The following is a 27,222-nucleotide window of genomic DNA, read 5'->3' as shown; positions in this document are numbered from 1 at the left end:
TGCACCTGAAAAGGGTGGGGATAAGCTCAGACACAGCTGGCCTGAGCGCCTCACACCCAGTCAGGGAGGTACCCAATCACGTGTGAGAACGGCTCCCCACACTATGCCTACGCACAGAAACTTTCCCAGTCACCAAGTATGCCACAGCCATGAAGTCATCAGGGACCCCAGTCTCAGACACTGTCACCGCTGTCCATACTGAGTGGCTAAGCGCCTCACCATTCCTGAGGCTGGCTTGAAAATTGCCATTTTCCAAAACAGTAGATATTTTTAAATCAAAAAGATTGGAGATCATTCCTACAGACTAAGCACATGCAGGGAGTCCCCAAGTCAAGTTGAACAGTGAAAATGGAGTCATCCACCTGGGCTGATTGTTCTGCTTTTGCAATCCTTGCATCTCTTAAATGACCTGTGGGACCGGGTTTGCTTCCTTGGGTTGGAAATTAATAGTGTAGCAAGTTAGGGTGAGGGATTAAAGCTGCCTGTGAAGGCCATTTGTCTTGGGAGCTGAGAACATTTTCCTCCAACTAGTTGTAAACCATTGAGTGCATGCTTTTTTTTTGCCAACAGGTGGTATGGGAAAATATAATTAAAAGCAAAATTACCTCCCACCTCAGAAATCTTCCCCACCAATGTAGGAGAGAAAGAAGAAAATACGGTAATTGAATAAAGCTTTAAACTATAATGTTGTGGGTAACACAGGAAATGCACTAAGAGATTGCAAATTTCAGCAAGATGCCTGAAGACTCTGGTGTCTACCCTGTCTCAGTTACTGGGATGTTTCAAGAGATGGCTTTTTGGTCCTTGAAGACATTTCTGGGTCATAAAGCTGACAACACTCCTATTCAGTTTTCAAAAGAATTTATATACATCTTAAGCACAGGAGAAAATAGATTAAATTTCAAGTTTCTAAGGTGAAAGTCTAAAAAGGAGGGGCAGAGAATTGCTTCCCTCATTTTCAGTAGGAAAAACTAATTTTTATATGTCTTGGTATTGAGGTCCTCAACCAGAGGCCTGGCTCTGAGGATTGAATAAATCAGGTCAGACCAGTCACCCCCCACCGCCCCCCGCAAAAAATAAGGTAAACACATGAAAGTAACTTTAGTCAGTAGAACTACACTGGGAATAGAAGAGTACCTGCTTCTTTATCTCTCTCTTCAAGAGGCTGACAATGTCTAGGCCCAGTGGTGGGTGCCTATAATCCCAGCGGGCTGAGACAGGAGGATGGGGATTTCAAGACAACCTCGGTAACTGTGGGGCACTAAGCAACTCAGTGAGACCCTGTCTCTATTTAATAAACTACAAAGTAGGTCTGTGGATGTGACTCAGTGGTAGAGTGCCCACTCTACATTACATGCTGCAACTGTAGAATGTAAGTGAGGAAATAGCTGCATACTGTTGCTAACTCTGAATTCCATGCCTGGTAAGCCCCTACCCCCAAACTGGCTGACAATGACTTTGAGGTTTTATAATAAGGGGGAGTGGGGCTGGAGTTATAGCTCCAGTTGGTGTAGGTATAACTCAAGTAGCACATGTACAAGACTTTGAGTTCAATCCCTAGCAGGGGATGCCACAGTCTGGCTGGGCACAATCAGGAGCCACTTGTCAAAAGAAACTAACTTTATTTTTAGAACCACACACACCAAACAAAACAGCCTCTCAGGAAAAACCCTCAGAGCCTCAACTGCCACCACCGGCTTTCCACAAGCCTCTCTCTCCCACACAAGCTTCTCTCCACCTCCCACAATCCTCCTGCTCTTCAGGCCGATTGGCTGGGTCATGTGGGCGGAGCCAAAAAAGTCCCCCAATGAGCAGCTCCGTGGTCTGAAAGGGCAGGGAAACAGCCCAATGAGCATCACCGCAGAGGAGCCAATCAGCTAGATGTTGCTGGGGCCGAGGAGCCAATCAGCTAGATGTTGCTGGGGCCGCTGTGAGCCAATCATCAGCCAGCAGCTGGAAGTTTGCTGGCAGCTGGAAGTTTGCTGGGGCCCCTTTGGCTGTGGCTCTCAACATCTCCCCCTCTCTGTTTAAACAACAAGCATGTGGCTTAGGGACCGTGCCTGTTAGGCAGTCCAATTCAACATATGGTCCTTACCCGTCATCGGATGAACTGACCTCTAGGCGTCAGCCTCCTGTCTTAGGTTGGTACCACTGCAATTGGATCATACCCGTCACTGACTACCGGTCCAGCATACAGCCATACTTGTGGATAGGCCTTTGCACCTGTGGGGGGGTGAGGTTCTTTGCCTCACCTCTGTTGGCCCCCAAATTTTAGACCATCACTAGTAGAGGAGGATGCAAAATGCCATGACATTAAGCCAATTGAGGGCTCCTTTGAAAAATTGTACCACCGGTGACACCATCAGCAAAAATACTCCAGCACTACCACAATTCCCTGTACCAACAGATAGTTCACAATGCATACAGGTGAGCTCACAATGTGTCCAGGCAAGTTCTGCAAGCAGTTCAGTGATGGCTATTGCAGAAGCTGTAGATTGGTTTTATCTTTGACTTCACCAGCACTGGGATGAAGATAGGAATTCTGAAAATAATGGCTAAAGAAAAAATTATGTAACATTACAGAAGGCACTAAAAGAAAACAATTTTCTTAACAATTTACATTGTCTTCACCGGCACTGGGATGAAGATAGGAATTCTGGCAATAATGGCTAAAGAAAAAATTATGTAACATTACAGAAGGCACTAAAAGAAAACAATTTTCTTAACAATTTACATTGTCTTCACCGGCACTGGGATGAAGATAGGAATTCTGGCAATAATGGCTAAAGAAAAAATTATGTAACATTACAGAAGGCACTAAAAGAAAACAATTTTCTTAACAATTTACATTATCTTTAAGAGAATTATTAAATATAATGAAAAGGAAAGGTGAAAGTAAACAAACAGATCTGTTAACCTTCTTTTTTGTTTACATATTAAAACAATCCTCAACAGTTGTTTACCCAATTTAAATTAAACCATATAAATCACGTGAAAAAAAATATTTGGATCCATTTTATCATGAGCGCTCATCATATATGATATATGGACATACGTACATTCAAACATATAACACAAAACACAAGTTTGCACACATAATAGAATACATACAACACATAACATTATAGTAAAGGCCTTATAACTTTTTACAGGTGAAATCTCCATTGCAATGTTTAAAAACTCTATAGTCAAAAAATAGAACTGATCAGCAAAACATTAACCTAGGTCTGTATGAGCTCAAAAAACAAAAGAGAACTTCATGATATGGCAAAGGGCAATAATAAAATAGATATTGAAAAAAGCATCCTGGTTCTGTTGCAGATGTAAGAATAGCCAAACTGGAGTTTTGGATATCAGTTGTTATGGATTTGAGCCAAATCATCTTCTTTTTGGTCTGTAGAAATCGCTTTAGTTAATCTTTCTGGAATCCAAATCGGCTGCTGTTCTCCCTGTGGAAACACATAAACAGACCCCCGACTCCAGACAATCACTGGGTCAGGACCTTGGTTAATCTCTCTGGAATCCAAATCGGCTGCTGTTCTCCCTGTGGAAACACACAAACAGACCCCCGACTCCAGACAATTACTGGGTCAGGACCTTTCCATTGTCCTGTTAGAATATCCTTCCAAAGTACCTTGGGCTTATGCACATTTTTTGGACACATATGCCTTTCCGCAGCACTAAGTCCTGATGAATCCAAATTTAAAAAGTTTAGAGTAAAAAGGGTTATTTTAAGTTTATCTTTGGGGAATATATACCCCTTCCCAATTCCTTCTTTTTGCTTTAATAAGTACATTTTAATAGTTTGATGAGCTCTTTCAACTATGCCTTGTCCCTGTGGATTGTATGGGATTCCTGTTATATGAGTAATGCCAAATGTTGAGCAAAATTGTTTAAAAGAGGTAGAAGTATAACCAGGGGCATTATCTGTTTTTAACTGTTTTGGAACACCCACAGTGGCAAAATTTTGTAAGCAATGAGCTATAACATCTTTAGTTTTTTCTCCGGCATGAAGGGAGCCCATCAAAAATCCAGAAGAAGTATCAACTGTAACATGCAAATATTTTAATTTTCCAAATTCTGGCAAGTGTGTGACATCCATCTGCCAAATATGGTTAGGTATCAAACCTCTAGGATTGACTCCAAGATTAACTTGTGATAAAAAGGTCACACAATTTTGACATTGTTTTATTATTTGTCTAGCTTGTTCCTTAGTTATTTTAAAACGCTTTTGTAAAGTATTAGCATTGACATGGAACTTTTTATGAAAATTTATAGCTTCTTCTAGTGTAGAGAAAATATGTATGTCATGTGTAGTTTTATCTGCTAAATCATTGCCCAAACTAAGGGCTCCAGGCAATCTTGTATGTGCCCTGATATGTCCTATAAAGAATGGATCTTTCCTGTCCCAGATTAGACTTTGTATAGTGGAAAGCAAAGAGAAAACAGTAGAAGAAGGGGAAATCCTACCAGCATCTTCAAGAGATACTATAGCATTAACTACATACTGACTATCAGAAAATAAATTAAATACAGAATCTTTAAACATCACAAAAGCTTGTAAAACTGCATTAAGCTCTACCTTTTGAGCTGATTGTTTGGGTACTAAAAATGTAAAAGTTTGATCAGGGGTAACTACTGCTGCTGTACCATTATTTGACCCATCAGTGAATATATTTGGAGCATTCATGATAGGTGTTTTTCTTGTCATTTTTGGAAAAATTACAGGATGCGATGACCAAAAAGACAATAAAGGATTAGATGGTAAGTGGTTATCAAATGAAACATTAGATTTGCACATGATTATTGCCCAAGTATTTAACTCATTAGCTAACTCATCAATTTGATCCATAGTATATGGAGTAATAATTTTATTGGGAGAAATTCCAAACACTCCCTTTGCTGCTTTTATTCCTTTGAGTATTAATTGTCCTACAGCCTCAGGATATCTAGTAAGAATAGTGTTAGGAGAATAAGATAAATGTATCCATAACAATGGACCTTCTTGCCAAAATACTCCTGTAGGAATATTTTTTGTTGGTAGTACAATAAATAATAAAGGCAAACTTATATCAATTCTATCCAAATGCATATTTTCCATATATGTTTCAATGATTTTTAATGCCTTTCTTGCTTCAGGCGTTAACATTCGGGGTGAATTTGGATCTGATGGACCTTTTAGGATATCAAATAAAGGTCCCAACTCTCCTGTTGGTATACCTAAATAAGGCCTTATCCAATTTATGTCTCCTAATAACTTTTGAAAGTCATTAAGTGATTTGAGTTGATCTACTCGTATTTGAATTTTTGGTGGACGGACCATGGTTGAGGATAATAGAACTCCTAAATAATTAATTGGAAAATTTAATTGTACTTTATCTATTGCTATCTCTAGATTATAATTTTTTAATAAGTTTGTAAGTGTGGCATAACATTCTAGCAATGTGTTTTTATCTTTGTGTGCTAATAATACATCATCCATATAGTGAAATATTTGTAGTTCAGGATTTTGATTTCTAAGTGGCTGGATTACTTTGTTAACATAAATTTGACACATAGTTGGGCTGTTAGCCATCCCTTGAGGGAGTACTTTCCATTCATATCTCTGATCAGGACCTTCATGATTCAGTGCAGGGATAGTAAATGCAAAACGTGGACTATCCTCAGGATGAATTGGAATTGAAAAAAAACAATCTTTAATATCTATAACTAAACCATACCAGGTTTTTGGCAAAGCAGACAACTGAGGAATCCCTGATTGAGCAGGTCCCATAATAACCATCTCATTATTAATGGCTCTTAAATCTTGCAATAATCTCCATTTCCCAGATTTCTTTTGGATGACAAAAATGGGAGTATTATGGGGAGATACAGAAGGTTGTATATGTCCCTCCACTAATTGTTGTTTGACCAGGTCATGGGCTGCTTGTATCTTTTCTTTAGTCAGGGGCCACTGAGGAACCCATACTGGTCTTTCTGATTTCCAAGTAATTTTTATTGTCTCAGTGGCCCTTTCTGAAAATCCAACCCATGTCTGTCTGTTCCTTGATCTATTTGTATTGGTGCTGCTATACCTTGTTCTTGTTTTTCTAATCTTTTTCCTTTCCTAAAACCTTGTCTAGTCATAATAGTGGGTGCATTTTGGTTGATGTTATTTGTTAATGTCAAACCTAATTGATCTAGGACATCTCGTCCCCATAAATTTACGGGAAGATGATCCAATACATATGGCTGTATAGTTCCTTCACATCCTTCAGGATCCTTCCAATCTAATACCATTGCACTTCTATGGGGATTAGTCGCCACTCCTATGCCTCGAAGCGTTTGAGTGGCTTGTTGTAATGGCCAATGTTTTGGCCATTCTTGACGAGAGATGATGCTAAGGTCTGCACCTGTATCCAGTAGCCCATTAAATTCATGTCCTTGAATATTTAGTTTTAGCATGGGGCGAGAATCTAAATTTAAAGAAAGCATAGCCCAATCTACACCTGTGGAGCCTAATCCCTTGGAACCTCTTTCTACAGTACGACTGGAAAATTTATCATGTAGGCTGGGTATTATTAGTAACTGTGCTATTCTATCTCCTGGTGAAATTACTGATATACCCTTTGGAGAACTGGCTATAATTTTTATTTCACCTTCATAATCGGGATCAATTACCCCAGGACTTATCATAAGTCCTTTTAGAGTAGAAGAGCTGCGTCCCAATAATAAGCCTACTGTTCCTTTGGGAAGAGGTCCTTTCACCCCTGTGGGAATGATTTGAACTCCCATCTCTGGAGTTAGTACTGCTCTGGTGGAGGCGCAGATGTCCAACCCTGCGCTCCCTCTGGTTTGTCTGATGAGGGATCTGATGGACAATGTGTCTTGGGCACTACCCTGATGGGGTTGCTGGGTTCCTCCAGTGCTCCGTATATTTGTGGTTTTGGGCCCCGGAGCATTGGGCCCCCCTGTCCATTTATTGGCAATGGAGCCCGATGCCTTTCTCCACGATATCGTGGATAAACACCTGGTCCTTGTTCGTTTTTTGATAATGGAGTACCCTCTATGGTGGTTTGAGAACGGCATTCATTAGCCCAATGTCTCCCTCTACGGCATCGTGGGCAAATACCTGGTATTCTACTCCTTTGATACCTAGTTTTGTTAAACCCTCCTCCAATGGGGCAATTCCTTTTAAAATGTCCTGTTTGTTCACAATTGTAGCATGTTCTTGGCCTGGCATCTAAAGCCTGTTTTACTGCAGCTGCCACAATTTGCCCTTGTTCATTAATGTCTCTGGCATCTAAAGCCTGTTTTACTGCAGCTGACACGACTTGCTCTTGTTCATTAATGTCTCTACATAATTTAATATATGTGTTTAAATCTTCATGTTTCCATGGTCTAATGATATCTCTGCACCAACGATTCGCTTGCTCATAAGCCAGGTGTTTTAGTAATGGCATTGCTTGTTCTGTATTCCCAAAAACTCTGGTAGCTGTTTGAATAAGCCTATCTACAAATTCAGCATAAGGTTCATTAGCTCCTTGTATTACCTTAGATAATTGACCTTGTAAACCTCCATGTCCTTGTAAAGTCTTCCATGCCTTAATTGCATCTGCAGCAATTTGTGCGTATACGCCAGGATCATAAGCAATTTGTTGCTGCTGATCCTCATAAGGTCCCTTTCCTAACAACATATCTAGATTTCTCTGAGGATAACCAGCTGCTGCATTTCGCCTAGCCGTCTCCTTGCAAAATTCCTCATTGGCAACCTTCCATAACAGGTATTGTCCTCCATTTAGCACAGCTTTACACATATTAGCCCAATCTGCTGGCGTCATGTTCAAGTTGTTAATGGATTCGACCATGCTTACAGTGAAGGGTGCTTGAGGACCATAGGTTGTTACAGCCTCTTTTAGCTGCTTCACTGTTTTGAAATTTAAAACTTGGTAAAATCGCTGCCCTCCTGCCTCAAATACAGGGCATGTTAATATTTGAGATCTTGTCTCAGGATCCCAACTATCAACTGCGGGGGTTGGGGGCCTCCCAGCATATGGAGGTGGCGCTGTTGGTTGGACACTTACGCCCTCTGGTGATAGAAAGGTGTTAGTAGCAGTCTGCTGTAGAGGTGGTGCTGTTGGTTGGACACTTACACCCTCTGGTGATAGAAAGGTGTTAGTAGCAGTGTCCTGTTGTAACTTTCCCCCTGATGGCTTTTTCTGTTTTACACTTTCTTTCTCTGTCTGACTAGCTTGAGAGGCCTTCTCTTTTACTTGAATCTTTTCCTCTGTCTGACTAACTTGAGAGACCTTCTCTTTTACTTGAATCATTATTTCTTCTACTTCCTCTACCATTGTCTGAACTGAAGGCTTTGGACTAAGCAAAGAAGACATGAACGTCCACAATGGCAATGTGCCAACTGGCAGAGTCCCTGGGCTTTTCTTTTCTATTCTTTTTAAATCTTCACCATGATGGTTCCATTGTGATATATTTAACAACTCCTCCTTAAAAAGCCATGGGCTACATTTTTGTATTGTATCAACGTATGCCCTGATTGTTCTTGATTTTACTGAGATGCCTCCTTCCTCTAACAATTTACTTAACACTCTTTCAGTTTGTTTTTTACTAATTTCTGATCCCGTATTTCTACTATAATACAACCCAACAAGATGACGCCAAACAAAACCGAGACAGAATGAAATAAAAAGGGAACAACAAAAAGTCATTATAGCCTTTCTATCCTCCTGACGTGTGCATCCGTCCTTTCTCCCTATCTGTTCCTCAGACGTAAATAGTTTTTCCTCAGATGTGAGCGGTTTTTCTTCCGTCTCACTCATCTCCAGGGACAGGCAACTTAAAACAAAAGTGAAGCAAAATAAAAGAGGAATCTTAAAATGGCTACCCATCCTCTCGCCCTGCCCTCAGGGGCGAGCAGTTTCACTTACCCTCAGTCGCTCCCCGTGCGAGCCACCAAATGCCGCAGTCTGGCTGGGCACAATCAGGAGCCACTTGTCAAAAGAAACTAACTTTATTTTTAGAACCACACACACCAAACAAAACAGCCTCTCAGGAAAAACCCTCAGAGCCTCAACTGCCACCACCGGCTTTCCACAAGCCTCTCTCTCCCACACAAGCTTCTCTCCACCTCCCATAATCCTCCTGCTCTTCAGGCCGATTGGCTGGGTCATGTGGGCGGAGCCAAAAAAGTCCCCCAATGAGCAGCTCCATGGTCTGAAAGGGCAGGGAAACAGCCCAATGAGCATCACCGCAGAGGAGCCAATCAGCTAGATGTTGCTGGGGCCGAGGAGCCAATCAGCTAGATGTTGCTGGGGCCGCTGTGAGCCAATCATCAGCCAGCAGCTGGAAGTTTGCTGGCAGCTGGAAGTTTGCTGGGGCCCCTTTGGCTGTGGCTCTCAACAAGGGGAGAACACACACACACACAATTTAAAAAAGGGTAAGGAGAGCAAGGGTTGGGGATTTGCATAGGAGAAGGCTTTTCTCTGCTGCCAAAGCAGGTGATGTTCTCTAAGTGATGTCTTGTGACAGGGGAAGAGATTTTGGAGAAGACTCTGAGGAGCTTCCAGAGAGAAGAGGAAAATTGTCTCAGGGGTGTTCTTGGCACACATGACTGAAAAGAATTTCAGCACATGCCAAAGGCATACAAAGTGATTTATTTAGGAGGTAAATACATATTCAAGAAAGAATAGGAGCCCTCTCTAAATGGAGTCTCCTCTGGGGTAAAGCAAGGCATATACATTCAAGGGAGAAGCCTGGCTATTTCTGGAGCACGGGACTAACCCCTAGAATGGTGATGTTAATATTCATAGAGGAACAGTTCCTAGGTCCTGGGCTAGAGTTGGAGCGATGTCAGAGCAAGCAAATATCACGTTTTCCTTGTGCTTGAGTATTGACCTCAGGTTACAAGGCTGAAGGGCATGAATCAAGGACATATCACTGGGGCGTTGCAATTTGTTTCATGGGTGCTTTATGCATTTCAGTGGTTCTGAGGTAGCAAAACCAGATCCAGTTGTAAAATGAAATTGTACAAATGTTATCCTGAGAAACGAATGCCTGGGGCAAGAGTAAGTTCCCTTCCCTTGCTATATCATTTCTTCAGCAAACCTAGTTAACCCTAAGTCTCTACATTTTGTATTGAAAATATCTGAGTCTGAGTACTCTGTTTTGAAACGCCAACAGTCTTGTGGGATCTAGTCCAGCTAGGCAAGTGCCTTACCACTCAGCCACAATCCATACTGTAGAGTAGAAATTTTATGGCACAAAATAGCCTCTAAATGTTGTGAGAAACTGAGGATGAGTGCTCAGCATTTGTAGTTTGTTCTCTTCTGGTCCTGCTTGTGAAAAATAAAGTTTGGATTTGTCCTCCAAGAGTGCTACTTGCTGCTGCTGGACCAGTCTGTTTCACAACAGTTCATGGGCACTTCCTTTGAGACTCAGTATATTTCCCTTTATTTTTAAATTCCCACCTCAATGTAGTCCATCATTATCTCAGGATTAGCCAGGTGGAGCCTCTTCCTGAATAAAGAAAGTTGATCTTGCTGTGAGGTAGTCTGGAGTCCACACAAGATGTTTATCTGGTCAAATGTTGTTTGGAATCCAAGGTGACTTGGAGCCAAAGAGTTAGATGTAAAATGGAGGCAGAGATGACATGTCTCAGTCCTGCCTTTAGCCACCCATTGGATATTTGGAGGCAGAAGTGAAGAGGCTAAACCCTTGTGACATTTTTACAGTGCATATATTCTGCAAGTGACTCTGGTAAACCTCAGACGTGTGCACTGGGATTCAGTGTTGTCTATGAGTTTGTGTGTGGGGGGCAGTTAATATCCAATGGTGTTTGAGGTCAGGAATTTCTGAGGATTAGAACATATTAGAATTTCATATATAGCTGGGTATGGTGGTGCACTACTGTAATTCCTGTGGCTCAGGATGCTGAGACAGGCAGATAGAAAGTTCAAAGCCAGCCCCATTAGTTTAGTGAGGCCATAATCAACTGAGTGAGACACTGTGTCAAAATAAATAAATAAATAAAAGGCCTGGGGGTGTGGCTCAGTAATTAAGTGTCCTTGGTTTCAGAAGAGCTGAAATTTACCGTGTTGTTATGTATATGCTATATACATTCAAAGCAAAACTTTGATTGTGATAATGAAGCCAGATTTAAAGTTAGGTAGTCAGTGTAGTTAGGTAAATCGGGTCTAATACCGAGTGAAATCTAAAATGGAGGCCATGCTGGCAATGATTCCGGGAAACGCAGGACAACTCAAGGAATGTTAATGAAGTCCGAAAAGGCCCTAGGCCAAAGTCCACCTCAAAGAAATGTTAATGAACAGCCCCCAGCAAAAAGGTGCTGACTCAGTCCTTCCTGACCAGATTACTTCTTTGGCCCACCTGTGTCCCACCCCTCGGTCCTTCCCACCTACATTCCATTACTGAAAGAACTATAAAAAGGGGAGACAGCATCCCTTCCATGGATTCCACCTCTTGGGTCCCCTTCTTCCTCCGGGAGAAGTCTTTTCTGCTGTCCTTTAATAAACTTCTAATTTCTACTCTGACCTTGCCTCGGCGTGCTTCTTTGGTGTTATTCTTCAACATTGGGGAAGCAAGAACTCGTCACCAGTCAACAGCGGTAACAATAAAAAGAAAAAATCCCCAAGCTTTGCTTGTGCATCCTGCCATGTCCACTTCCATCAGAGCACCCTATCTAGTTCTTTCATCCATTCACCCCAGAGACAGGTACCAAACCCTTGGCTTAGTTCCAGGAACACTGTGAAGTCAGACAAGAGGGGGGGGTGGGGGGGTGGGGGGGGGATTTATATCCTGAGGGCCTCTGGGTGAAATTTTAAATGCTGCCCCCCACATTTTCCTTTCACATTCTGATTCGCATCGACTTCATGGATAATCCCAGGGTTCTTGAATTCAATTGCTAAAATTAATTGTAACAGCAAGAACCGAACTAGATCCTATCACCCAATGTTAACCCCACTGGCCCTTCCCAAGGGCGAAGTGACCTCCCACATTCCCATGTTGTCGCAGCTTCCCAGGGAGTCTCACCTCCGTTTTCAGTCATAAAACACAAAAACGCGGAAAGCAGGATAATTAGGCCTCGCCCACACCCTTGCCCACTAAGACCCTGCGTTTTGGGGTTCATGCTCAGGTCCAGCACATCCTGGACCACCGCACTTCACTGCAGGGCGACCTCAACCCAATTCAACTGCTAGCATTTCTGTACCCAGCAAAGGTTCTCTATTCTCAGCACATTGGAAACTCCCGCCCCTGGGTTCAGGCGCCAGGGTTTCTCCGACCAGGCGGGGTCGGTCCAACATCCCGCCCCTGCCCGTCAGCCTTCCGACCTCGCCCAGGGGTGGGTTTTAGTCGCTTAGACACTCGCGCTCCATGGCTCCCTTCCTGCTCATCAAACCTTCCCGACCCCGCGTAGTGGGTGAGTGTTAACCTCTGAGCCCCGCCCTCTCCATCGCCACGCCCCTGTCCGTCAGTCTTCCAATCCCGCCCACTGGTGGGTTTCACCCAGTGCGTCCCGCCTTATCCATCGCCACGCCCCTGCCCGTCAGTCTTCCAATCCCGCCCACAGGGTGGGTTTTACCCTCTATGCCCCGCCCTCTCCATCGCCACGCCCCTGCCCGTCAGCCTTCCAATCCCGACCAATGGTGGGTTTCACCCAGTGCGTCCCTCCTTTTCCATCGCCACGCCCCTGCCCGTCAGTCTTCCAATCCTGCCCACTGGGTGGGTTTCACCCAGTGCGTCCCGCCTTCTCCATCGCCACGCCCCTGTCCGTCAGCTTTCTCGACCCCCCTCCACTAGGTGGGATTTACCCTCTTAGGCCCGCCCTCTCCACCGATCCCTCCCTGCCCGTCAAGCGTTGCGACCCCGCTCATTGGGTGGGTTTTAACCTGTGAGATCCACTCTCTCCATCGTCCCTCCCCCGCCCGTCAAGCCTTCCGGTCCCGCCCAGCAGCTCCAGGTTCCTCTTGTTTGCAATCTTCCCTGAGCCCGCGCGTCCAGAGGAGACCCGGAAGCGGATCCCGTCGTCGCGCGGCTGGTGAGTTCCCGGTCTCTGGGCTATTTGCGCTACTGGTTCGCCGGCGGGTCCGTGGCGGGGACTCGGTCCCAACAGACCTCTGCGTCTCTGCCGCGCGCCGTCCACCTGTAGTCAGCTCGGTCGCCGCGGGAGAGTCGCGTTGGTGTGTGCCCTGGCGCGAGTCCCAGCCGGGGTTGGCCTGGGCCGCTGGACGCCCTGTCCTTCCCCGCTCCCTCCCCGCCGCCCGCAGCCTGTCCGAGCGCGGGTAGTTCTCCACAGAGCGCGCGTCCTGGTCTCCTAATTCTCCCAACAAGGGGAAAAGGAAATGGAGAAATCTAGAATCTCAATCTCCAGAGACGTGAAGGACAGCCACATAGGGAAAGGGACATAACGGGGAGGGACCTGAGGCTGAGCAGGGGAGGAGAGGATGGATTATCTGCAGGGATGGCAGAGGACAACTGGTGCTGGGACAAGAAGAGGTGTAAGTAGTGACAAGGGAGCCCAGGGAAGAGGCCTAGTGATGTGCGGGTCCAGAGCATGCGGACAGGGGCCTGCAGCAGGCAGGCCAGAGGGAGAGAGTGGATGGGGAAGAAAGAGGCAGACATCTGTGGAGATTGGGGACAATGAGGAGACTGGGCAGAAAGACTGACTGGAGGTGAAGGGAGTTTCAGGAATGGGGAAGATCAGATGGAGGGAAGGAGTAGAGGGAAGAAGGGGAGAAACCAGGAGAGGAGAGAGAAGCAAAGGGAGCAGGACCCAGGATGGGTGAGGAAATCAGAGTGGAGGTGAGAATGGAGATGATCAGAGTGAGGGAGGGAAGCAGCAATGAAGACAGAGGCCCCTGGGTGTGGATGATGATGTTGTAATATATTGATTTCTGTCTCCAATAAGGTAAGTGTAAGTTAAGTTTTTGTTTGTTTGTTTGTTTGAACTATACAGCTGAAGAAGGGAATGACAAAACTGCTGTTTCTAAGTTTTGTGTGTTCTGCAGTTCTGGGATTAGGATAGCTTCCTTTTGTAATCTCTTGGGCCAGAAGGCAGTGACTTGAGCCATTCAGTTGTGGGTTACCCTCTTGTGTTTTCCAGAGATGGTGTAGTGTTGGTGAGGGGATAGGGAAAGCTGAAGTGCAACACTGTGTACAGCACTCTTAACTGTGGTCATCTAAATACGTGGGAATCTGTCTCCATCAGCAAACAGTTCTGTGTCATATACCATCTTAGGTTTCTGTAATTGCATCCAGATCTGGGAATCACTACCTGGAGATAGCATCCAATGTCACTGGTTGAGTGTTTTAGTACCACAATTCCATACACACCCCAGTTCCCATGCCAGCCACATGTCCTGGGTTGGGACCTGAATTCATTAGTGGGCTATAAATTGGAGCTTCCCATGCTCCCTGCTTGGGTCTTGTTAATTTGCTCCATGGGGTAATTTCACTTAGGGAAATACTTTATTATGCATACAGGTACACATGGAAGAATATGCTAGAAGATTAACTGAGACCCAGGAGGGGGTTTTGGGCACCTTGACTTTTATCCTATTACAGCATGTGAAGTGAGTGCCTTTGTTGCGGCCCTGAACCCCTAAATGTCATCTATAGGATGACATTTCCTTAAATAAATAGAATTGGTACTGACATTGTGGGACATAAGGAATCTGCCAGTAGGGGAAACCACCTATTGCTGAATAGAGGGGAGGCATTGTGTAATGATTGTAAGAACAGTAGAAACAGTTGGGATTTTTTTCTGGCTCAGATAGTAAAGGAAAAGGAAAGATAGATTTTACACACACACACACACACACACACACACACACATCCCAAATATCCCAGTACCAAAAAACCCCATATAAAATGTATACAATGTAAGGGGGTTTTTTTGGTACTGGGAATTGAACCCGGGGGGAGTTAACCACTGAGCCACATACTTCGTCCTTTTAATTTTTATTTTGAGAGAGGGTCTGGCTAAGTGCCCCATGTTTCCATCTTCCTGGCCCAAGCTAAGTAGGTGGGATTGCCACTGTGCCTGGCTTAAATGCAGTATCAAATTTCCCTTTTTCATTTCTCTTTTCTGTCAGTAGCACATTGCCCAGTTGATGACTCCCTCTTCTCTTTTCTCTTCTTAGTTGTTAGGACATCTACCTATCTTTTTTTTTTTTTTTTTTTTTTTTTTTTTTTAATTTTTTATTGTGGGTTGTTCAAAACATTACAAATTTCTTGACATATCATATTCCACACTTTGATTCTAGTGGGTTATGAACTCCCACCTTCACCCCATACACAGATTGCAGATTCACATCAGTTACACATCCATTGATTTACAAATTGCCATACTAGTGTCTGTTGTGCTCCGCTGCCTTTCCCATCATCCACCCTCCCCCCTCCCCACCTCTCCCCTCCCCTCCCCTCCTCTCTCTCTACCCCCTCCACTGTATAACCCTGAGGGTCTCCTTCCATTACCGTGCAATTTACCTTCTCTCTCCCTTTCCCTCCCACCTCTCATCCCTGTTAAATGTTAATCTTCTTCTCCTGTTCTTCGTCCCTACTCTGTTCTTAGTTACTTTCCTTATATCAAAGAAGACATTTGGCATTTGTTTTTTAGGGATTGGCTAGCTTCACTTAGCATAATCTGCTCTAATGCCATCCATTTCCCTGTAAATTCTATGATTTTGTCATTTTTTAATGCAGAGTAATACTCCATTGTGTATAAATGCCACTGTGGCTGGCTACTATGTTTCTTGTGTTTTCTGCAGGGGAGAAATCTGTACAGATTTAGGCAGTATCTTGCCTTAAGGAAAATTAAAATAAAACACAACTAGGAGATATAACATTCTCAGAAATACCAGAACATATTGAAAACACAGGGAAAGCAAGCTCAGTTTCTCCTTATATACCCTCCGCACACAGAAAGCTTCTGTGATCCCAAATAAGTGAGGGTTTTTGCCCATATGCCACGAATGCAGTTCTTCAGAGGGCACTTGTCATTTCACCTAGTTCAGACACTGTCTGTGTAGATACATGGTGGATCCCACCAGCTGAGGTCTCTGTCCCACAAAATGGGCCCCTTTTCAGAGGCCTGCAAAAGTATGGCCCATGATTCAGAATGACTTTCTGTAAATGGGGCTTCCTTCATCCCCTCCTCACATGATGATAATTCAAACTGGGAGATGTCTTACAAATGTTTAGAGTGCTTCGTAAAACTGTCAAGGACTTTACTTGCATTTGCCTTGTGGTAACGCCTGTTCAGAAGATACAGGTGAACACGCAGATGGAAGAGGTGCATAGGCCAAGGTGTAGGGCAAAGGACGTGGAGCTCACATCACTTTGCATGGTGCGACACCCTCCCGGACCCTCCACCCACGCGTTGACCTGAACACCCTTTCACCCCGTCCTGTTGAGTTTTTATGGAGGCTCCATTATGTAGGCAGGCTTGATTACATCCTGGGTGATGGTGATCAGTTGGGACTTCAGTCCCTCTCCCTTCCCTGGAGGAGGATGGCAGGACTGTGTTACAACTGCCTCTCCTGCCTGTGGCTTTCTGGGGAGAAGCCCCTTTGTGAAGCTCTCTAGGGGGCTTTGGCACCTGTCTTCTCACTAGCACAGAAATCTTTCTTAGTTCTCCAGGGATTCCAGGTGAGCTCCACATCAGCAGACAGACAGATACCAAATGTGTATTTACAGCCTCACAGTGCAGCACTTCTCACTTGAATTAGTTGCATGCTTACACTTCTCCTCCCTTCTCATTTCACTTCAGTTTACTTCTTTGCAGTAATGGGGTTGAACTTAGGTCCCCTTTGCCATTACATCCCTACTCCTATGTTCTTCATTCTCAGAGAGGATCTTGCTATGTTTCCCAGTCCCACCTCCAATTTACAATGTTCCCACCTCAGCCTGGGGATAGCTGGGATACAAGCATGTGCCACCATGTCTGGGTTCTATGGTTCACATTTTGCATCAAGATTGTAACTGTCCCCAGTGCCCCATTGTGAAGTCTGTTTTAATTTCAGGGTCCGCTGACGTTCAGAGATGTGGCCATTGAATTCTCCCAGGAGGAGTGGAAGTTCCTGGTCCCTGCTCAGAGGGCTTTGTACAGGGACGTGATGCTGGAGACCTACAGGAACCTGGTCTTTCTGGGTGAGCTTGACTTCCTCTGATGCTGGGATCTTCCCTGAATATCGTAGCATTTCCCCTTTGTCTTTGGGATTCTGTACATTGACTGATTGAAGTCCTGTTGCCTGTGAAAGACGCTCCACAATACATCCTCTGTAATTTGTTCCCTTTCTTCAGATGTTCTGCCCCCTTCATGATACTGCAGTGGTGCTTCCAGAGCTGAAGCACAACATAAAGCCCACAGCCGACTCTTAAAATATCCAGTTCCCTGTTTTCTATTTCTGTGCTTTTGATTCAGTGGTTCTTGGAAGAGAGGTAGATACCTACATGATATAGTGAAACACTTTCTGTATTCCTCTGTAATGTCCTCTTTCTCATGTACAGATAGGGCTGGATTGTGGAGAAGCCACAGTGCATCAGCTTCCTTTCTCTTTACAAGCAGGAACGTGTCCTTCAGACCTGAGTGTCCTCTCCTGGTTGGAGCAAGGGAGGGAGCTCTGGACTGTTAATGGCCCAGAGGAAATATCCAGGCCTCCAAATGAGTGGGCATGTGTGGAGGGTGTGAAAGCAGGTAAGAGCTCACATGGGCAGAGAGGCAGCTGCCCACTAAGTAGTGTTGGGGTGCTTTGGCAGTGGGAGGGGTCAGGGCTAAGGTGAAGTCCATTTCCTGGGCTTTACATGCAAGGAATTTGGTTTCAAGCTCCACTTTCTCCTTTTCCTCCTCTGCTCCTTCTCCCTATTCTCCCTCCTCTAAACTTTCTCTATGTATACATGACGATGACATCCCCTTTGGTATCTTTATATAGTAACGTAACATGATTTTGTTAAATTCATTTCATTTTTCCTCCCATTCCTCCCACCCCCAATCTTCTCTGTGTCTTTATGGTATCCAGTCACTTCCCCAACTGCCTTTTCTCCTTTATTTTGGACTAGTTTCTATATATGAGAGCAACAGTTTAAGCCTTAATTTTTGAGTCTGGCTTATTTTACCTCTTTCACTGTGTCTTTGCTACTATCCCACCAAAGAATTCCTTTTATTTTCAAAGCAAACATTTCTCATAAATATCAACATGATCTTATAGATTCTTTATCATTTGCAGAAGAACCGGAAACAAACATTCCTCCAGCTCCTGCCAAATGTAATGAGCTTGAAAAATCCTTTAATCAAGAATCACACCGTACTATACATCAGACAATCTGTACTGGAGAGAAACGATTTACTTGTGATATATGTAGCAAAGTCTTCAATAAAAAATCGAATCTTACAAGTCATCTTAGAATTCATACTGGAGAGAAACCTTACAAGTGTAATGAGTGTGGGAAGATGTTCAATAAAAGTTCACACCTTGGACAACATCGGAGAATCCACACTGGAGAGAAACCTTTCAGATGTGATGAATGTGGCAAGGTCTTCCGTAACAAATCCTACCTTGCAAACCACCGGAGAATTCACACGGGGGAGAAACCTTACAAGTGTGATGCATGTGGCAAGGTCTTCAGTCAGATTTCACACCTGGCAAGTCATCGTAGAATCCACACTGGAGAGAAACCTTTCAAATGTAATGAGTGTGGCAAGGTCTTTAGTCGTAACTCATACCTCATTCAACATGTAATAATCCACACGGGGGAGAAACCGTACAAATGCAATGAGTGCGGCAAGGTCTTCAATAAAGAATCAATCCTTACAAATCATCGTAGAATTCACACCGGAGAGAAACCTTACAAGTGTAAAGAGTGTGGGAAGAGCTTCAGTCAGACTGCACATGTTACACAACATCGGAGAATCCACACTGGGGAGAAACCTTTCGAATGCAACGTGTGCGGTAAGGTCTTCCATCAACAATCAAACCTTATAAGTCATCACAGAATCCACACTGGAGAGAAACCTTTCAAATGTGATGATTGCGGCAAGTTCTTTAGTCAAAAATCAAACCTTAGAAGTCATCGTAGAATTCATACTGGAGAAAAACCTTACAGTCATAATGAGTGAGGGAAGGTCTTCAATCACATTTCACACCTTGCACAACAAGAGAATTCACACTGGAGAGAAACCTTTCAAATGCAATGAGTGTGGCAAGGTCTTCAGCCTCAACTCAGACCTAGCAAGACAGCTGATGATAATTCATACTGGGAGATGTCTTACAAATGCAATGAATGTGATAAGGTCTTCAGTTGCAATTCACGTCTTGCTTATCATCATAGGATCCGTACTGGGGAGAAACCTTAAAAATGCAGTGATTGTGGCAGTGTTATTAGTCACAAGTGATCCCTAGCAAGTAATCAAAGAATCCACATTGGAGAGAAATCTTTCAAATGCAGTGAGTGTGAAAAGATCTTCAGTTGCAACTCATACCTAACAGAGCATCAGGTAATTCATAGTGGACAGAAGACTTACAAATGAAATCTATGTGGCAGGTCTTCAGTCTGAATCATCCCTGAGACGACACTGGAGTATCTATACTGGAGAGAAGGCTTCGACATGTAATCACTGTGCAAGGGCCTCACTTGTGTTCCCAACTACGTCATAAGGAGGCAGGAAGATGATTGATGCAAATCCTGCCTGGCCAACATGATGAGACTGTCTCAAAATAAAATAAAGAGCTGGGGATGTAGCTCAGTGGTAGAATGATTGCCTAGACTGTTGAGTCCCTGGGTTCAGTCCCCGCACTCCATAAGGAGAAAAAAAAAAGTACAACGAATGTTTTGAGGTCTTCAGTCAGATTGGCTTCCACATATCAGGCACTTAGGATGTAGAGAAACCCTATGGATGTGATGAATGTGGCAAAGCCTGTAGGGTGCATCTGGCCTGGCCGATCATGTGATGCACACCAAGAGGGCATGTCAAGGTGTTCACTGACATTTCCTATCACGCAGATTGTCAAGATCTCAGAGAAAAGCCACAAATGAATTAGGCAAAGTCTCAGTCAGCATACAAGCCATGTAAGACCACTTTATTACCTAGTGGAGAAACTATCTTCCACGTATAATGACTCTACAGAGCCTTTAGGCCTCATTTAAGGCCTAGAAACCCTGAGTTAGTCCGTGTTGAAGGGGAACCTCACCTATACATTGGATGCAAACAGGCCCTAAGTTAAAAGTCTGTCATCAGGATTCCTGCTGGGAAAAAACTCATAAATGTACCAAGATGGCAAATGTTTACTATGCACTCAGCCCTCTGTACACGTCAGGTAAGGCACAAAAGCATAATGACTTTGACCAAGCCTGTCTTCAGTGCTCATGTCCCAGTGGACATCAGTTGATCCACGCTGGAGAGGAACCATGGAAATGTCTGCAGGTGCCAAGCTCTTCTGGCACAGTTCACAGCTTGCACAACCTGGGAGAAGACGTCCTAGAGGTAGAGCTTGAATCCAGTGAGTGTGGCACCCCCTGCATTATGAGTTCAAGCAGTGGTCAGAGTCCATACTAAAGAGCAACATCCGTCACAATCACAGCACATAGCACAGACTTCCATGCCTCAGAACCAGTGGGCATCAAAGAGACACCTTTGAGGAAGCTGTGCAAAAGTCACGCCATGATCTTAAATCTAAGCTTTAAAATCTGGAACAGTACATGACCCAGAGAACTCCATCCAGTTGTAAGGAGTGTGCTGTTTTTTTTTTTTTGTTTGTTTGTTTTTTTTTTGCCAAACCTTTGTGATTTTGTTGTCCTGAGAGGATTTATTCTGGCAAAATCAGACATTGTGACCCTGCATAGTTCTTTCATCAAGGGAGTGTCCTCAGGATTCACCAGTGAGTCCATATGCTACAAAGGACTCTTAACAAATGTACTGTGTGGTACATTATTTCACCAATTCTCACACAATCTTCTATGTCAGAAAATTTATAGGAAGGATAAATAAGTCTCTGATTATCGAAGATTAGCTTCTGTCCTCGCATACTGTGGAAAAATTACATAATGTTTTATAACTAAGGACATATCAAAGGTGCAGGGACATTTGAAAAGGCCCAGTTATCTTCATGTTGTAAAGTGTCTCATTCGTCGAGATTTCTTGGAAAGTACCCTGCTCGTCTTGGGTTCTGTGCCTTCCTTATGGGACTTTCATGGCTGTGTCCAGAAAGGAACCCATAGGAGTATAGGTCTTACTTCGTGAAATGAAGATTCCTGGTGTCCTTGCTCCTGGAGTAGGAGGACACTGCCTATTAAAATTCAGTATTGCCTGCACCAAGAAATATTTCAAAGGGACTGATCAGGATGTAGAATTGAGATATCAGTTATCCTGCCTGGGGTGGTCTGTGCCCCCTTGTCCAATTTGTCCATAGTGGGATGGGGTAAGGAACACTCTACAAACTGCCTGAAGTGGGACAGCCAAGACTGCAGGGACTGGGCTTTTTATCGGAGGAGAGGAGTGTGTTCTTCGGGCCTGATTATGTCCAGGAAGAATGCAGGGAAATGGTGGCCACTGCTGCATTTAATGGCCATAGCTGTTTAGCACCGTTGGTGACTAATTGTCTCATTCTTGGAATTGAAAAGTTATCAGAGAGAAGAGATGAACCTAAAGAACCACAACAGCACATGCTTCATGAGGATCCACCTTCACCTGCTGAGGTTACATTTGCTGCTGATTTATTCAGAATGTACCGTAGATTTCATATGATACTTAATAAAACCTAATGTTGCACATAAGTATGAGTGGATTGTGTTTCTTCTACAACAGTTTTGTTCCACCTCAGTTGGTTCTTTATACTGGAAACTTAACATTCACCATTAGATTCCTAAGGTTCAAAGAGATTTATAACAGTTTTTTTTTTTTTTTTTTTAATTTCCCTGGTGGATCAAACAACATATAATCTTGGGAACAGATAAACATGCTTTGTACTTGAGTTATTACGTGCTCTGCCCTAGGGTAAGTATGTGGGTAGGATGGAAGGCTCCCAGAGGCTTGGTGTCAGATATGGGCATCTAAGAGCCTGCGTCATTGTTGATGAATGTGCATCTCATACTTCCTTTTCCTCTCTTCCCTCCCGTAGTACTGGGCATTAAGCCCAAGGCCTCTGTACCACTGAGGTACATCCCTAGCCCCTTTATTTATTTTATTTTGTTCTATTTATTTCAATCCTGGGATAGGTCCTTGCTGAGTCACTGCTGGGCTTGACCATGGATCATCCACCCTCAATCTGAATAGCCCTTGGGATTACCAGCATACACCACATTGTTAGTGTGTTTCTAAATGTGTCTCTCATTGGGCAAGTAAGACACACAGAATGCACCTTTTTCCATAAGGCAAAAATAAAAATAGAGTAAGGGTATGTAATAAGATGAGCATTAAAGATGAATGCCACAAAATTTCTTAGCATACATAGTGGGTTTTGTTAAGTTTGTACTGTCATCCTCATGAGTGTTAACTTCTTACCACCTGACCAGAACTGCCTTAAGCACCACCCACATCAGGTTAGTTCATCAAGGATGCCAATACCATAGCCTGAAGTGTCCATCACACAACGAGGCTTGGTGGGGTGGTGGTGGTGGTGGTCGACCTAAGCTGTTCTTGAGGTCCCTGAGGATAGGGAATAGTGCGTGGCTTGTGTTGTGACAGTGAGGCTTGAATGTGGGCACCTGGGTGTGCTTCAGACTTCAGCTGCTGCTGCGGAATTTATCATCTCCTTAGCCAGGGGGAGAGGAGGGACAGTGGTGACAAGGATGGGGTATGCACAGTTCAGCATCAAAGGCTACTCAAGCTCTGTGGTCCCTGAATGTTTCATCTTGGTTCTCCTTGCTTGTTGTTTGGGAGGCTCCAATTTCTTTATGCTCATGGTTTTCTGTATTCCATCTGCTGTCACACAGCTGCCACTGCACAGTGAGGTTGTTGGAAATGTTTTGAAAAAACTCCCTAGATCAACCGCCTAATACACGTGTATAGTACTGCAGTGAAGATGTTTGGAAATGATGATAAGTGATCCATATGATTAAACAGTTTTACCCGAAGAGTATTTTTCCCGAGGGATAATATCTTACTTTCAGAATATGATATAAGCCAATATGTTACATGGTTTATTTCATAATTATTTTTCTCATCATTTCCTCCATCCCTGTTATGCAGATTGCAGCATATATTCCTTTCATTTGTTCCAAGAAATGTTCAGGGGTATACAAATGAATGTGCTTTATCGAGACTGGATTTTGTGACATAGAGGTGGTCACTAGATGTCACTAGGAGCTCTGCAGTGATGGAGGAAGGCCTCTTCACACCTGCACAGGAGCAAGGGGGCTTAATCAGTGCAAGAGGGTGAGCTGATGTCTTCTTGATTCAATCTGGGCAAATCGTATGACTTAAGAAATTTGTCGATGCCTTCAGTGTCTTCTGTTTTTTGGAGTATAAGTTTTCAAAATAATTTTTGATTATCCTCTGTATTTCGGTAGTGTCTGTAGTGATATTACCTTTTTCATCATGTATGCTGGTGATTTGAGTTTTCTCTTGCCTTCTTTTTGTTAGTGTAGCTAAGGGTCTGTCAATTTTATTTATTTTTTCAAAGAACCAACCTTTTGTTTTGTCAATTTTTTTCAATTTTTTCTTCTGTTTCAATTTCATTGATTTCAGCTCTAATTTTAATAATTTCTTGCCTTCTACTGCTTTTGCTGCTGATTTGTTCTTCTTTTTGTAGGGCTTTGAGATGTAGTGCAAATGTCCAAATGAAAGAAGGCAATCTTAAAGACTACACACTGCAGAGCTCTATCTACTTGATATTGAGAAATAGGCAATTTTAGACACACCATGAAAAGATCAATCAGTGGTTGTTAGTGGTTTGGAGGAAGGAAGGGATAGATGGATAATGCACAGGGGAACTTTAGGATGCTGAAACTTCAGTATGATGTAGTAAAATGGGTCTATAACACTATGAATTTTCCAATTCCAACGAGTGAACTCCAATGTAAAGTATGGATTTTAGCCCATAATTATCTATATATAGTTTTTTAACTGTGATATAGACCATACAAATGGAAAAATGTAACAATCATGGACTTTGTGTGCACACAAAAGGTATAATGAGAAATCCTAACTATAGGCTTATTTGTTCTGTAAATATAGATTGCTTTTAATAATCAAATATAAATTTAAAAGGTATAATGCACCCAGCCAAGTGACTATTACCTTGGAAATGCAAGGTGCATTCACTCTTTGATGAGCAGTATCATTCACAACAAGAACCAACTAATGGAGAAAAAACTCATTAGGGCATGAAGATGATAAGAGCATTGGACAGCACTCCTCCTGCATTCAAGATAAAACCTCTCAGCAGATGCTATACTTTCCTGATAGTACTGTTAACCACCTCCCTCTGTGGCCCCACCCAGAATAAAACCACAGACCTACAGCCCTAAACCTGCTCTAGGACCCTCAGGCCCAGCATCCTGCAGAGCTTTAGATAGAGAGGTGATGGCTGTCCAGGATGATGTTGCCTCCCAATTGCACTGCACCTGCACAGCACTGCAGTGGCCACTGTCCACCAGCAAGCCTAACTTAGATGACAGGATGGGTGGACAGCAAGTCCACTCCTGTGGTTCTACACTCTAGGGACAGCCCTGAAGGTGACCCAAGAAAGGTGGTTTCTGCTGTGGACTCTTCTTAATCACAGCCACTAGATGAGCTGTGGTGAGATGGCCAGGTCCTCACTCTGGTCCTCTGGAAGGCCCGGCTCTGAGAGGATGTGCTGAGCTCTGGGCAATGGAAACTGTTCACAGTGTCCATAAGCAGCAGAGGAAGCTGGGTCCAGAGGACTAACAGGGACTTGTGGGTCAGACTGGTTTGGTGCACTCAGGTGAGCACCAGAGGGTCAAGGTCAGAGGACCCTGTGGGAATCCTTGGCATTATGTGCAGGCCAAGGTCCTCCAGCACCCTGGGGTTCAGATGTCTGTGGACTCCAGGGGAGCTGTTCTGCAGACAGGAGGACCAGTGATTGGGTACTGAAGCTGCTGCTTAGGAATCCTTTGGGAAAGTCGTGACTGCCAGACTTCTTTGAGCTGTGGTGCAGACTGGCCTGGTGTATCCACTGGCTCCAAGGACATGTGATCCTGCTGTCAGCCTTAGTGCATGCATCTGTGCATATGGAGGTCTAGCCTGAGAAGAAAGTAAATGGTCCACAGTGGATTGCTTACATCGATCATCCTGACAGCTCTACATTGAGCCCAGGAAGGGAGCGGAGACCCAGGTAGGGCACCATTTTAAAAATAGCCTTTTGCAGCCAGGAGTCAGGCTTGGAGTATCCTGAAAGCATCTTCTGGTATCTGTCCAGACGCCTGAGCTATTGGAAGCTTCTCCTCTGCCCTGGATGTCTGCTGGGCCACAATGTATGCAACAGGTGCCAAGCTAAAGTGAACAGTGTGTGCTGCAGAGTCAGGCTCTGGGAGGAAAGGAGACCCTTGAGGTTCACTCCGTTATGCATCTGGCTACATCCTCCACCCTCCATTGCTGTGACCTTTAGAAATCCATAAGCGTTCATTGTCCTTCACTTCCTCCCACACTTTCTAATATATATTCCCTGGACCCACATTCTGTAACCTTTTTGAAAACAAAGAAACAACCCCAACAACAAAAACCAGGAGAAAACAGAAACCTTTTTTCCCTGTTCCAAGGACCACAGTCTGACCACAATCCTCCTCGCCTTCAGTGGCTCCTGCAAACTCTGTCACCTATCTTCCTTCCCCTTCTCTGTATCTACTCCCAAATCTAGTGTCAGCCTGTTCCTTGAGTCCTCTGCCTAACACCCTCAAATCCACAGTGGTCAACCTCCAGAACCCTCCACTCCTCTGTGAAGTGCATGCTGCCCCTGACCACCATCCACCACCCTGCAGCCCTGCCCCTTGCTCCTGGGTGCTTCAGTGCACTCACAACCAGGGTCCCCTCCCTCGGCTCCCTCCCTTCCTGTGCACATCCTTTCTCCCTCCCCCTGTGTGTCCCCAGGCTCCATCTCCTTTGCTTACACTCTGAATCCGCCTCAGTCACTGTCCACCAAGGTGGGCTCCTCCTCTCCTGATCTTTGCCCACAGCAGGTCTCCACATGCTTCCCACTGACCATTGGCCCCCATTGCCAATGTCTTGTGTTGCCATCACACCCTTGTTCCTGTCACCTTGCCATCCACCCACCCGGAACTCAATGGGTTTATGCCTGTGCCTTCCTGGCCCACTCTTCCCTTTGTAGTCATAGCCTGGCATTGGCCTTAACCTTGGAGCAACCCGTGACATGCTTCTGCCTTTCCCCCTCTCTCCCCTCTATCATCTTTAGACCTGGCCCTCCAGGCTCACTGCTCCACCATCTCACGTCGTCCATTTCCCTGTGCCCTGTGCTCAGTCTTGTCCATCACACAGCTGTGCTCTGTCCCTCCCTCAACACTTCACTGTTAACAGTGGCCCTGGGTGTTTTTAGTAAATGCCCTTGAGTGCCAGGGCTCACAGGTGAGGGAGTGCTGAGGCAGCCACTGGAGGAAGGTGAGGCCTGAGCCTCTCAGCAAGCCTCCAGGCAGGTTCCAGAGCAAGCATTCCCCAGGATGTGCAGGGCCAGCTCCACCTCTCTCCTCATCTCTGGGCCTCCCTTTATTTCCTCTGCATTCTCATCACGTGAAAGTTTTTATTTTTTGGCGGGGAGGGAAGTCTATTCATTCCACACATAACCCAGCTACTAGCTGGGTCTAGTTTTAATCTTGCATTTACCACATCTCTTCCACAGCCTCTAAGTGTTGACCATTCCCTAGGAATTTATGATAATACCTGAGGGGTTGGCTTTTCCATAAAATTAGACTTTGCCTTAAATAAGCAACACCTTAAAACCCAAGCTCCTTCCAACATTTCAAAAAGGGTCTATTTTCACAGAGAAAACCAACAACTCATGTGGCCTCTGAGAAGATAGCATATGGGTGACAGGCAGGGACACAGATATTAGGGCAATGGAGTGCAAATAAATTAATGTCCTATTATAAATGCTTTTCCTGAAAGTCCCTCCATGATGCTGTTGCCCAGGAAGCCTCATGTATCTTCCCCTCCCCCTTTTCTGTTCTCCACCTCTGGGACCTGCTGTGATCTTTCCCACGTCTGTCTCTGCCTGCACCAGCGACTTCACTCTTTATAGACGA

General features: G+C 44.4%; 1 pseudogene; it reads left to right on the top strand.

Moving 5' to 3' along the window:
- The first annotated feature begins 15,818 nt into the window (after nucleotides 1–15,818).
- On the top strand, nucleotides 15,819–21,783 carry LOC124105344 (zinc finger protein 83-like; annotated as a pseudogene).
- The last annotated feature ends 5,439 nt before the right edge of the window (nucleotides 21,784–27,222 follow it).

This window comes from Marmota monax, unplaced genomic scaffold, assembly GCF_021218885.2.
Source record: "Marmota monax isolate L192 unplaced genomic scaffold, Marmota_monax_Labrador192_F-V1.1 WCK01_AAM20220418_F8-fsc01569, whole genome shotgun sequence".
Classification (NCBI taxonomy): Eukaryota; Metazoa; Chordata; class Mammalia; order Rodentia; family Sciuridae; genus Marmota; species Marmota monax.
The sequence above is the reverse complement of the archived record's forward strand: the minus strand, read 5'-3'. Positions and strand labels throughout refer to the sequence as shown.